This window comes from Diadema setosum, chromosome 3 (assembly GCF_964275005.1).
Source record: "Diadema setosum chromosome 3, eeDiaSeto1, whole genome shotgun sequence".
NCBI lineage: Eukaryota > Metazoa > Echinodermata > Echinoidea > Diadematoida > Diadematidae > Diadema > Diadema setosum.
In genome coordinates, this window is record NC_092687.1 from 20,159,444 (window position 1) to 20,173,400 (window position 13,957).

The window sequence follows — 13,957 nt, forward strand, 5'->3', positions numbered from 1 at the left end:
TTTCACATTGTGGTGTAGTTTTTCACAGAGAGTTCCAATACCGTATACAGCATGTTGTGATTTACACTGTGAATTGATGATTTGCAATGTGTTTACAAAGCACTAAAACGCTAAAAATGTTATAGCAGAGTGAAGAGATTTTACGCTGTGTTTACAGTGTGTTCAAAATGTGTTTCACATTGTTTTCCACAGTGTGGGACGCTGATTATTTTCTTCCCAGGAGGAATATTATGAGAAAGATTTGACTGTTCCAATTTACAGAATATACATTTATTAATATGAGTGTAACTTCCAACTTTACATGTATTCCTTTTTGTTTTAAGATTTGTTTGTGCAGTACGTGAAGTAAATACTTCTACCAGTGTTAACAATGTCCTTGCAAAGAGTTATGTTGAGTATATGACATTGTTCATATGTATGTGTAAATAGATGGTGTAATTTTTATCATATAAATATGAGAGATTTGTTCGTGAGTTACAGGGAAATCCTTCACACATTTATTTCCGAAATTTCACGGCCCACATTTGGCATTGATTGCTTTGTTTGTAGGCCCTTCACCTGTCTGGATAGAATTGCAAGGATTACACAATAAAAATATGCACAGTGAAGTACATTCCTCTCTTGCCTTTTCTTTCTCGGTCGTATTTTACTTCTTATTCGTATCAGGGTATGCGCTAATGCAGTTGAATATGAAACGCTGTCTTTCTACTTGGTGCATGGTGTGAATTTTCTTCAGGTCCATGATTAATTCGCCTTTCATCTATTTTTACAGCATTTATAATGTAATTCGCACAATGTACTTTACTGCATTTGCAGAAAAGTTATTGCGCTTTTGAAGCATATTATGGTCTATCAAAGAAATTATTATTATTATTAACATCATTACCAGTATTAATATCATCATGATTATTATCATTATTGTTGTTATCATTATTATTTATTCGACCGGGTAAAGAATATTAGACACATATCATAAACATTACAAACATAACGCAAAAACAAGGATACACTGTACTGTACACGTTACACAAAATGAAAATGAAATGAATGGATACTACATGAGGGTCAGGGCACACAAAAGTAAATACATTTACTATTGCCCGTAGGCATGTGAGCCCGCACATGTTGCCCCTAAGAAACATTTAAGAATCATTAAAAACTATAAAAAAATATCACTTAAAGGGAATAGCTAGTAACTGATCAATGGGAATCAGTGGGAATGCTATGGGATGATTGTTCAAATCCTTGTGGGATTCATTTAAGAGTACATTGTATATTTATTGTTGTGTGAAAATTATTTGCTTCAGAATGGTCTCATATTCAAGTAATGGGCAGTTTAATCGTCCCATCACTGTACAAGGCATGCTAACCTGGAAACATTAAACTGCACATTACTTGAATATGAGATTGTTCTGAAGCAAATAATTTTCACACAACAATAGATATATAATGTATTCTTAAATGAATCCCACGAGGACTGGAACAATCATCCCCCGGCATTCCCACTGATTCCAACTGATCAGTTACTAGCCATCCCCTTTAACACCTGATCCCCACACCTTAACACCATGGCCCACATCAAACTTCAGAAAATGAAAAACAAATAAAATTCCAATATAATCATCCAACCATTGACTTCATTACAAATGTATTCATACATTAATTAATTTCAAAAGCTGAAAAAAAAAAATACAACTTCAACGTAAATCTAGCAGATTTCTGGAATTCCACCCGACCCCCAACCCTTAACTTTTGACCTTTTAAACCGTAATCATCATCGTCGTCGTCATAAAAATGAAGCACATGTGTACAAATCAAAACTGAAAATATCACTCAGTGTGATTAATACCCCATCAAACACTGAGAAAGTAAACTCAACTAATAATTTTTTATACTGTTACCATAACAACTCAATGTTCAACATGAACAAAAGATGAAGTTTGCATAACCACATATCATAGCCGTCACATTTATATGCCAAATTTCTAATCAAATGGCCAAAACCTGAAAAAATTAACTGAAATCACATTATCATAATATTATAATTATCATTCAAAATATGGTGTTACTTTTGAACACATTTCTCAACAATGACAAAAGATAAATTTTGCACGTCTAGGTAATATAATGGTCACACGTACTAAATCCGAAACCAAATACATTGTATTCAAAAAACTGAGAGAGTTAGCCGAACCAAAATTTTTGTATAATCCTCATCCAAAACATACTGATACCATTGTAACACTTTGTTCAACAATGACAAAAAATAAAGTTTGCACACCTTCGTACCACAGCGGCCAAAAACTGAAGAAGCTAACTGAATTAACAGTACCTATGAATAATTTTCAATCAAAATACGCCGTCACCACGGCAACACACTGCTAAGCAATGACAGAAGAATTAATTTGCGCATGTATGTACTGTATGTACTACAGCGGTCACATGTGCCAAATCTCAAACAAACGCTCAAAAACGCTCAAAAACGCTCAAAAAATTAGTGAGCTAGCTAAATCCACAATACTCTTATATGAGTTCTTTATTCAAAATATGCTGTTACCATGGCAACACACTATTCAATAATAACAAAAGATGAAGTTTGCACATTTTTGTACTGCAACGGTCACATGTACCAAATTTCAAGCCAAATACCTGAAAACTCGAAAACTCGAAACTAGGAGCAAGCCAAATCCGCAATTAAAAAATAAATGAAAAATAGAAATCTGTTACCATAGTAACACAGTGCTCAACAATAAAAAAAAAAAAATCAATTTACACATTTACGCACCACAGCCGTCACATGCGCCAAGTTTCAATCTAAATGCTCAAAGACTAAAGAAAGAATCTTTGTGAAATGTAGAGAGAAATTGGTGAAGGAATAGAATTTAATGAACGGAAAATGCCTGATTTTAATGAGTTGAAAAAAGAGGAAAGAGGTGAAAGCACAGCAGCGTCTTTGACGTCTGTGAGCAGTGTATATCATATTATAGGAAGAAAACGGGAGGAGGAGTAGAAAAAGCTTGAGTTCTAGAAGGAAGGTGACGTAAAGTTAAGGTTTCTGAGTAGATTGATCATTATGTTCTCAGCAAGATTGTGACAATTACAAACACCACACAGACACTTAACCGAAAAGGAGCAGAGAAGATATTCTCTCCTAGAGGACAGGGTAGACCAATGAAGGACCTCAAGACGCTCTGCATGTGACATTTTACCTCGCACTTGTTTGAGTGCTTGTGTGCTATGCATATATAATAGTCCTCTATACGAATATACATGTCTTATAGGACTACACGTATGAACCACACACAAGTTTCTACTTGAATGGATGATACCTGATAAAATGCTAAATATAGGAGATACACAAGTTGCATACAGGATACATTAGATTTATTACGATGGCTGTAGTAATCATACTGAAGGAATATAAAACAAAGAAAATATTATCAAAACCGATTTATTGCACATGCTATCCCACTTCATCTTTTCCGTGTATACAATATAAACTATGAACTCCTTGTACACTTTACATGCTGGTTTTTATGCATTTCACTTGTCTGTACACAAATGTGTAGTTTAATGCATACCTGACTAAGACTAAAGCCGAATGCCCGCTGTGCGACCTGAGCCTGCGAGCTGGTGCGAGCTGTATGAGGCGCCAAGTGTCGCATGGCCTATTTCGTTACGAAATCAGTAATTTCGTCAACGAAATGATCACTTTGTAACAGTGGGCATTCGGCTTTTACCCTCACTCTTTTCTATGATAGGCCTAAATATGTATTTACATATGACGTACAATAGTCTTGAATTATGCGGTAATTGATAGCCCTTTGTAAAATTGTGAACGGATGCCGTATTGGTAGCCTTGTCAATGTATATCATCATAATTTTTGTCTCCATGTTGGCCTACAAATTAATGACCTTGATATTCAGAGTATTGACAAGGTTTTTTTCCGCATGCTCTTGTTAAAGAGTAACAAGAAGTGAATACGAACATTAATTTGGTTCAAATCATTATTTCTTTTTTTGTTGCCAGTGACGCCAATGGTTTGATTGCGTGAGTGTATAATTTACATAAATGCATGTCTTGGGGAGTGAGAAATTAAATTTCCAACAAAAATTAGAAATCAATTCCAAGATGAAGCTTTGTAAAGTGCAACCCAAATGCCCAAATGAATTGAAGGAGACCTCCGGCAAAATGTCCGGATGATTTTCTGTCTTTTGAATTTTGAATTTCAATAGTTATTGGTACTTGGTAAGCCCTACAGAATGTCAAAATCAACAGTGATTACGATGACCAATAAGATTGTATTGCTTCACATAAGAATAAACGATTGGATTCTCAAGGAAGCAGAACAAAAGGAGATTATATGCATAAATTCCGGAGTTGTTAAGCAAGTGGTGTTGTGACAGAATTGCATTATTGGAATATGTAAGCCCTCTCCCTTATTCAGTGTATTATGTTTAGGGTTTTCAGAGAAAGGATCCTGTGAATTAATCTGCTCAAGGACCACAATACATTCTACCGATCTATACATGGCACTATCGATTTATATGCAAGATGCGAAATTATATAAATCGTGTGGAATGCCCCTTTAATCTAAAAAAAAAAAGAATATCCATACACAGCTCACACAGATAAGCCCAGGCTCAGACATCGTAGTTAATGACGAAATCACATCTCAACAAGAAGTGGACATGCAAGACTCACAATCTAAAAGACATGGAACAAGTGGCCTGTGCTTATTTTCATAATTCATTCATTTCTTGTCCGAGGTGTGCGTTTGAAATACACATTAATGACACTGAGAGCGATGAATTTCAGCCATAGATACACACATTTAAGCGTCAGTGTCCACTATATGGTACTCAGGCTGTACCACGGCCGTCTACGCAGGTAGCTGGAAAATATGTAACCCCGGGAATATTAGTAACGAAATTCGCATACATAAGAAAACTTTTTTGTACACTTTGTGTCGCCAAGTCTGCTTTGAATTCCGTAAAATGCTCCACAGTTCTGTCTGCCAGTGGAATCGCTGGGTTGTCCAGGGCCCCACATATTTGGCGTTGACACTTCCAGTGTGCCGTTAAATCCCGCCCACTTGTACACACCCTCTTCGTATATGCCCCAGTCACACAGTGCTTTACATTGGGTTACGTCCGTCGCGGATAGATACGAATGAGTGGACGCAGGGTGACGCAGCGTGGACGCGGGCATCCGCAGGGACGTATGTAGACGTAACTGTCCGTAACTCATCCGTAAAGAAACGCAAAATGACGGCGGCAAGCCTGCGAAATTTTGAAATGTTCAAAATTTCGCAGAGGGACTCCACGGATGCAAACTTACGCAAGTAACCGTAACCAAACGTAACTATCCGTAACTATCCGTAACTGAACGTAACTACCCGTAGCTTGGACGCAGACCATCCGCAAAAAGTTTTACCTCCCGTCCGTTTGCATTCGTTTACGTCCACCGTAAGTATCCGAAAATAACCGCAAGTTAACGTATCACAACACTTTCGACGGCTTACGGATATTTGCGGACAGTTACGGATGCTGCGGACGATTACGTCCTTCGACGTTTTCCGTTTTCCACTCGCATGGGAACACAGAGACTCGTGGGAAGCCACACAACTCATGTTGCCAAGCTGCAGCGCATTTACCTGAAGGAATGCTACAACACAGTCGGAGCGGTGGAGAGGCAGAACCGCATGGTCAAATTATGAAATGATCATTTCAGGTGGCACCCATGCCTAGGCCTACTCATGACATCGGTTGTCCCTTGTGCTGAACTTTTTTTGTTGCACTCTTTGAATATGTATTTTTTTCGAAAAAGGCAATATTTTGGGTAGGGGATGGGGTGACAGCATTTTATTCGCTTTTCTGGCCGGGGAAGGTGTGGGACAACGATAACTATATAAAATGAGAACGAATCTAATATAGGTTTTCCCGGCCAATTTCGCATTTTTGTCAGTCCAATTCCTAATTGCTGCATTCACTTTAGCAAAATTTAGCGTAGATGAAATGATCGGTAGTTCAATTTTATGATCTCTTCATTCAAATTCATTTTGGAGCATTTAAATTACCTTTCTCCTCATTCTGATTAACACTTTTTCAATTGAAATTCGTAAAACAAGCACCATTTCGTTATTCTTTCATTCAATTTAGAATGATATAGTCACGTGATCATGCTGCACTCGTTCATTCAAATTCATTTTTGGGCATCCAATTTAACATCTCTTGCAGTCAATTTAACACGCATGTTTATGCTTTGGTTCTTTCTTCAGTTTTTTTTTTCAACAAAGTTATTGTTTTGAAAGCGTCATTACATTTCATATTTTCGTACTCATTTTAGAGATTTTGGCAAAAGTTTTTTTTTTTTCTTCAATGTGTTTAGTGAGTCTTTTAGTTTGAAGATAGTGCATCATGTGGCCACAACTTATCTGGCCGTTGAGCGCTTTATTCTGAGTGTGTCGGCCAGTTCTAGGAAGTCAAGGTTATGATCATCAAATGGTCCTATAATTCTTTTTCTTTCTTCTTGAGAAATACGTCTGTATCTAACTTGTGCTGTCATAACTGTATACTTATAAGAAGATGAAGTTAATCTGTAGTATTGGTACATGTAGGCCTAAAATGACATTTATGAAAGAAAGGGGGCGTTACAGAACAACAAACTCGAGTTATATAGGGTCAAAAATATGATACCTTTACTGCTTAACAGTGCGTGGATGAAACAAAAACGTCACATAGAAATACGCGTTTAAATGCTATTACCTTTCCAAAAAAGAAATAACATGACGTTAATTTGAATGAACATGTTTGGAATTCGACTGTCCATACGCGAAATTGAATGACTGAAATACCCATTTTGAATGCCCGTTTTACAAATTCGAAAGGCACATGTGCAAATTTCATTGATCGAAATGCTAAATTGAACGACCAACTTGCAATTTTAATGACAGAATGTTCAGTGACGAGGATTTTCGATAAATTAAATGAACCTTTTATCAAATGGACTGACAAAGTGCGAAATTGGCCGGGAAAACCGATTTTCTCTGTAGTCTTACCCACTTTATGCTCCACACACACATACATGTATGTATATATATATATATATATATATATATATATATATGAAGGGTTTGTTTGCAAAAACCGATAAGTCCATTTTTGAAGATTTTGAAGTACGATCTCTGTCATAAAGTACAAAATAATACCTTTTAAATGATACATTGGTCACTACATATAAAGGTATATTTTTGTAGTTATGGTCAAAAGAAGCAAAAATTTTCTTATTATTCTCTTTATTTTTCTTGACCTTTAATCGCAAATATCTCCATTTGGCAAATATGGACTTATCGGTTTTTGCAAACAAACTCTTCATATATATATATATATATATATATATTGTAGTTGTTCCGCGTATTGGCAGTACTAGAAATAGCAATAATAAAGTCACAACATAGGAATGCAGGGAATGCATTAATAGCCAATCTTGATTTAATGAATAATCCGAATTTTCGAGGAACCTTCCTCTTCCTCTTCCTCTTCCTCTTCTTCAGGGATGACAGTGCGAATATTCACAATGATTATTCACAATGATTATTCACAATGATTATTAAGAGTGAGGTGTTATAACACCTCACTCTTAATAATCATTGTGAATATTCGCACTGTCATCCCTGAAGAAGAGGAAGGTTCCTCGAAAATTCGGATTATTCATTAAATCAAGATTGGCTATTAATGCATTCCCTGCATTCCTATGTTGTGACTTTATTATTGCTATGTATATATATATATATATATATATATATATATATATATATATTGTACTTGTGTGTCGGAGGGGTGTTTAAAAGTCCCAATGTCTTTTTTTCTGGAAATTTGATAAGCACTGATTTATTATAAAACTCTCCTTAACATAACCCAGTATAAAAGTCATGAATATCGCTGCACAATGACAGCGTAACCACAGTTTGTCTATTCTATGACTGCTTCTCTAATGTTTAACTTATCGATCTATATTGTATTTTATTTGTGGTATAATTATGTTATGTATTCTTTACATTTATGACGCCTAGTCATATATTATTTGAGTTGCACAAATGAAATTACAACTTCAAGTTCAAAATTTCATATACCTTTTATTACTGTAAAGCAAATTATAGGATTACGATTTTTTCACAACTTGTATTATACGCCATTCAATTTCAGTTTCCCCCAGTGTACAATGCAAGACAGTCCAGTATGCGATAGCCTTGCTGTCATAATACACTGACTTAGCAGGGATCGTCAGAGAAAACCATATTGTCCACAATATAACAATCTGTAGCTATCAGTAACTATCCGAAAATATCCGCAACTCTCCGCAAGTGTTTAAAACTATTATGTGCCAATCCGTAAGAATATCCGCAAGTGGACGCAAGTATTCGCATCTGGTCGTATCTGATCGTATCGCCCGCATTTTCCCCCCGTATGTTTTATACAAATTTTCTGGTGACGGCAAAGGATCCGCGGGAGTCCGCAGAAAAAATGACTTTTTTGGACGTAACGCCGGACGCAGAGTATTATGTGACTGGGGCTTAAGATCGTTAAGCCCCGTCCATACTATGAATGAATTAGAAAGTCCGTAACTAGAGACGAGGACATCTCGCATTTCTCTTAGCTCCTCCTCCGTCTCTAAGGCTAGAAGAGGTCCGCCCAACTGGATGCAGCTGTCGCAAGCGGTCGTCCAATTCACCAAGTTCTCCCGAAACAGATAGCAGCTTCCCTTGCCATGAAGGCGTGGCAACCAGTTGTCAGGACAATCATCTGAATTGTTCGAACATTGGGGGAAAGCTGAATTCAATCATCACTTTAAACGTTAAAAGTGACTGTAATGCCACTGATGCGTTTATTTTTATATTGCTTAGCATGACTTTTTCAATTGCACGTTCCTAATCTATCATGTCTATACAACCAGATTTTTTTCATGTTATTTTCTTTCATTTCAAATTTTGAATCGTGCAATCATTTTATTTATTTCACTTCCGACAAATATATAACTGCAATATATATATATATATATATATATATATATATATATATATATATATATATTGCATTTACATAGTAACACAAAATCCGTGCAATATTGTAACCAAGGAAAACACTGTGATTTGAAATATGATAGATGTTGTGACATTTATGACGAATACCGGATCAAAATTGTTGGAAAGGGAGAGGACTGATAAAAGAACAGTGTTTATAGTTTTCAGCCTCTCCATAAGCAATAACTATGTCAACTACATGTTGAATTAGCACATTATCCAGCAACATTACATAAAATGGAAAAGAAAGAAAAAACAAAATGCACACAAACACTCAGGCAGCTCTTTTCTTAAAGAGAAAAATAATCGTGGCAGGAATAACATGAAGAGACTGAAAGCGTGGGCTGTATACCGAGGTACAGAAATGAGATTTAAATACAGGTTATAATACACAGACAAAAAAAAAAAAAAAAAGAAATTAGAGTATTTCAAGGTAACTGTATTTAAAGGGCAATTAACAAAATAATGTAGTCTTCAACATTTCTCATCTGGTATGAGCAAATGTGAAACATTTGCAATATGTTTTTTCCCTGCAACTTGGCACAGTTCCCACTTATATTTCTCCACTATGTTAACACGATGATGTTCAGATTTTTTAAATAGAATTCTTTTATTGATCCATAAATAAAACAGACATTATGATATTATTCAACGTCCACATAACTGACATAATCAAACAATCCACACTAAATCACATATAATAAATAAACATTAATTTTAGCAAAGCAAGGAAAATCCTGCATAAACCCAATAAAAGATACATGCGACAATGTCATGTCTGATGCCTGCATCAATATTATGCCGGCTTAACCAAAATAACCTATTGTTCTTTGATCGTTAGATGTACTGACATTATTCAAGTAACTACCATTTTGGAATGCGCGTCGCCAAGACTACACAGCTATACACTACACCTCACATAAGAGATGTTCAGAGTTGCCAATCTTATGGGGATGTTTTTTTCTTCACCAAAATTACCCAAAGACTCAATAAGTTACTGTGTTCCTTTCAAGTAAACGAGGGTAAACTTACAATCTGCACATGTCCTCCCGTAGAAGGGTCCCACGCACGCGCAGTCGAAGCCCTCCAGACTTTCTTGACATTTTCCACCGTTTTGACACGGATTTGATAAACATGCTGGTTGGAGGTAGAAAGATTTAAAAATAATCAGGAGGGATCATTGACATCATTGTATTCTATCAACATTTTGCTACACCATGACTTATAATGAATTACAGCATAAATAGAGAAACGTGAAAATGATGTCGGTTGAAAATGCTATATCAAGAGAAAATTATCATCGCTCTTTATAACAATAGTCAATTGCAGTAAACATTAGTAGTAGTAATACCAGTAAGGAGGGGGGGGGGGGAGGAGGAACTTTAGAGAAGGAAAATTATCAACACTGCAGTACTGCAACTGTTCCTGTGGTTGAAATGGATGAGTGTATTGTATGGATTTTCTCGTGCTAACCTACCCGAAGTTTGAAATTACGCAATATCCTCTCTTTCTTGTTATTTCAAGGATTCAAAGAGTCAATACACTTTATTGTTTGTTAACATTTCAATGGTAGATTGCATATGATTGGATGTTTTCAACTTCTGTAAATGGAGATGCACACTGATTACACTCTGAGCGTAATTCTCTCTCAGAGACCGTTCACCTGGGTAGGAGCAGTGCAGTTGGACTGTCACGTTGTCCTGCTCTTTACTGCCCGTGAGAAGTGTAAGAGGACCGCCAGTCACGTACTTGGGCGTCAGCTGGAATCCTCCGCCGACCTGTTCGGTGGGGGTGAATGCACAGCGGTTGGAAAGCTGAGATTTGTCACACGAGAATGGTTTTCCTGTCAAAGAAAACGGACGATAGAAAAAGAAATGATACCAGAAATGACTGCAATAACCATATTTTTGTCCGTCTTCGTGCGTGTGTGTGTGTGTGTGTGTGTGTATTTAAGTGGGCTGCTTCAAGACATTTGCTCTTGCCTTCGTGCGTTCACTTATTTATCTATCGACATTCTGTGCTTTGAGAGGCCCACATTCTACAAGCTCTGTCTTTTTAGTGGGTCCCTCCAAGTTTGCGTGTTGTTATTTATGTTCATCACTTCAGTTGTCATGTCAACGCATAATTACTGTAAAGGTTCCGCAATTATTGTATACACTCTTCTCTCAGTTTAATCTGTTTTGCTTTAAAAACCCTATTCTCCTTTACCAAAGAAAGTGAAATGACTATGTTCTTTTCGGTAAAAGAAATACAAATTTGAATTGAATTGAAATGAATTGAATTGAATTGAATTGAATTGAATTTATATAGTAATTACATTGCTCAGACTGCTGATTCTCAACATACTATTTTGGAGGAGGTAAAGAGGTATCAACTAAATTGATATCAGTGATTATGATCATAGCAATAATTAGAAGATATTAAACAATGTTAGAAATTGTGAAATTGAAGTGGAAATGATTGTTGCGCTAACGACTTTTGTAATATCGATGGTGTATGTACACATTACGTAGAGTTTAATCATTATCAACAACGGAAATGGTAAAACAGAGGGATTTTCTCAAAATATTTCCCCTACCTTGTTGATATCAATCGTCAAAACAACGACAATGACGATACTCATTATCCGATGTAGAAGAGAACGTTAACTTTGTTTTCGAGGATTAACAATTGGATTAGCGCTCTTGCTTACCTGCCGCGAAGAACAGCGTTGAGATAGTGATGTATACCAGGAAAAGCATCTGAGAAATGAATCGAAAATTCAATAAATGGGTCTTACGTCACTTCGTTTTGTATTTCCTCCTTGAATTTTCTTTTGTTTGTTCGTTGTTGTTGTTTTTTTTCTATTTCGTACACTGCTCGGTATGCCTATAAACGGTACAGGTGATACCTGTCGTGCTACATTGTCGGTTGCTGTGTTATCTCTTTTTATCACTATTATGGATGATGCATCAAGCATTTGAAAATGAACTACGCCTATCATCTATCACCGGTAATGTGACGTTGTGACTTTTTTTTTTTTTTGGCCTCCGTTTTATTTTCATTGTTTATTTTCAACTGTACATGAGTGTAGATGAGTCCTTCAGACAGAAAACCACGAGTTAAGCCGACACTTCACAGGATCTTCCATCACACCAGTCATGAGTAGCTGGGGTTCTCTACGAGCCATTGAGGGTCTATGACCCCGTTTACAGTGCGAGGCTCGGCCGCGGCTCGGCCGCGGCCGTGCCCAGCCCCGCTTCAGTGTAAACGCGCAAAAGGCCAAATGCGAGGCCAAAATTGGCCTCGCATTTGGCCTCGCTCTGGAGGTGGTCTCGGCCGCGGCCGAGCCGAGCCGCGGCCGAGCCCGGCCTTTTCTTGGTGTAAACGCAAACTGGGCCAAATGCGCGGCCAATTGCGCGGCCAATTTTAGTCTGGCTTCCAAACCCTCTGCATGTATATTTTGCTATTCAGAATATTTACCCCCTCAACGTCGAAAACTAGTATAGTTTAAGGTGGTTTTGTCCTGCAAAGGATTCTTTCCTTCGGCAAAGGCCTTTGCCCGAACGGCGACTTCGTCGCCATGGAATTCATTTGGCAAAGGGTCTGAAAACCAGACAATACCATATTGCATTTGTTTACAAGCAGAGCGCCACTACAACAAAATATTGAAAGGTTTGAATCAAAAGCGCGGCCGAGCCCGGCAATGTAAACGGACAAAATTGCGGGGCCCGGCCTCGCAATTGAGGCTGGGCTCGGCCGCGGCTCGGCCGCGGCTCGGCCCAGCCCCGCACTGTAAACGGGGTCCTAGACCCCGTTTACAGTGCAAGGCTCGGCCGCGGACGAGCCGCGGCCGAGCCCAGCCCCGCTTCAGTGTAAACGCGCAAAAGGCCAAATGCGAGGCCAAAATTGGCCTCGCATTTGGCCTCGCTCTGGAGGTGGTCTCGGCCGAGCCGCGGCCGAGCCCGGCCTCTTCTTGGTGTAAACGCAAACTGGGCCAAATGCGCGGCCAATTTTAGTCTGGCTTCCAGACCCTCTGCCCGTACTATTTCGCTATTCACGATATTAACCCCCTCAACGTGGAAAACTAGTATAGTTTAAGGTGGTTTTGTCCTGCAAAGGATTTTTCCGTCGGCAAAGGTCTTTGCCCGATTGGCGACTTCGTCGCCACGAAATTGAAATTAATTTAAATTAATTTATTAATTAATTTGATTAATTAATTAAATTTGAAATAAAAGCGCGGCCGAGCCCGGCCTCAATTGCGCGGCCGAGCCTCGCAATTTTGTCCGTTTACACTGCTGGGCTCGGCCGCGCTTTTAATTCAAACCTTTCAATACTTTGTCGTAGTGGCGCTCTGCTTGTAAACAAACGCAATTTGGTATAGCCTGGTTTTCAGACCCTTTGCCAAATGGATTTCGTGGCGACGAAGTCGCCACTCGGGCAAAGGCCTTTGCCGAAGGAAAAATCCTTTGCAGGACAAAACTACCTTAAACTATACTAGTTTTCCACGTTGAGGGGGTTAATATCGTGAATAGCGAAATAGTACGGGCAGAGGGTCTGGAAGCCAGACTAAAATTGGCCGCGCATTTGGCCCAGTTTGCGTTTACACCAAGAAGAGGCCGGGCCCGGCCGCGGCTCGGTCGCGGCCGAGACCACCTCCAGAGCGAGGCCAAATGCGAGGCCAATTTTGGCCTCGCATTTGGCCTTTTGCGCGTTTACACTGAAGCGGGGCTGGGCTCGGCCGCGGCTCGGCCGCGGCCGATCCTCGCACTGTAAACGGGGTCTTAAACTTGAAAATTGATAGGGACTTTTATATGGAGGAAAATGACAATCGGCTTTATGCCCCTAGTTGTTGTGGGATTAGACACAGCAATATTATGGCTTAACCTACTATA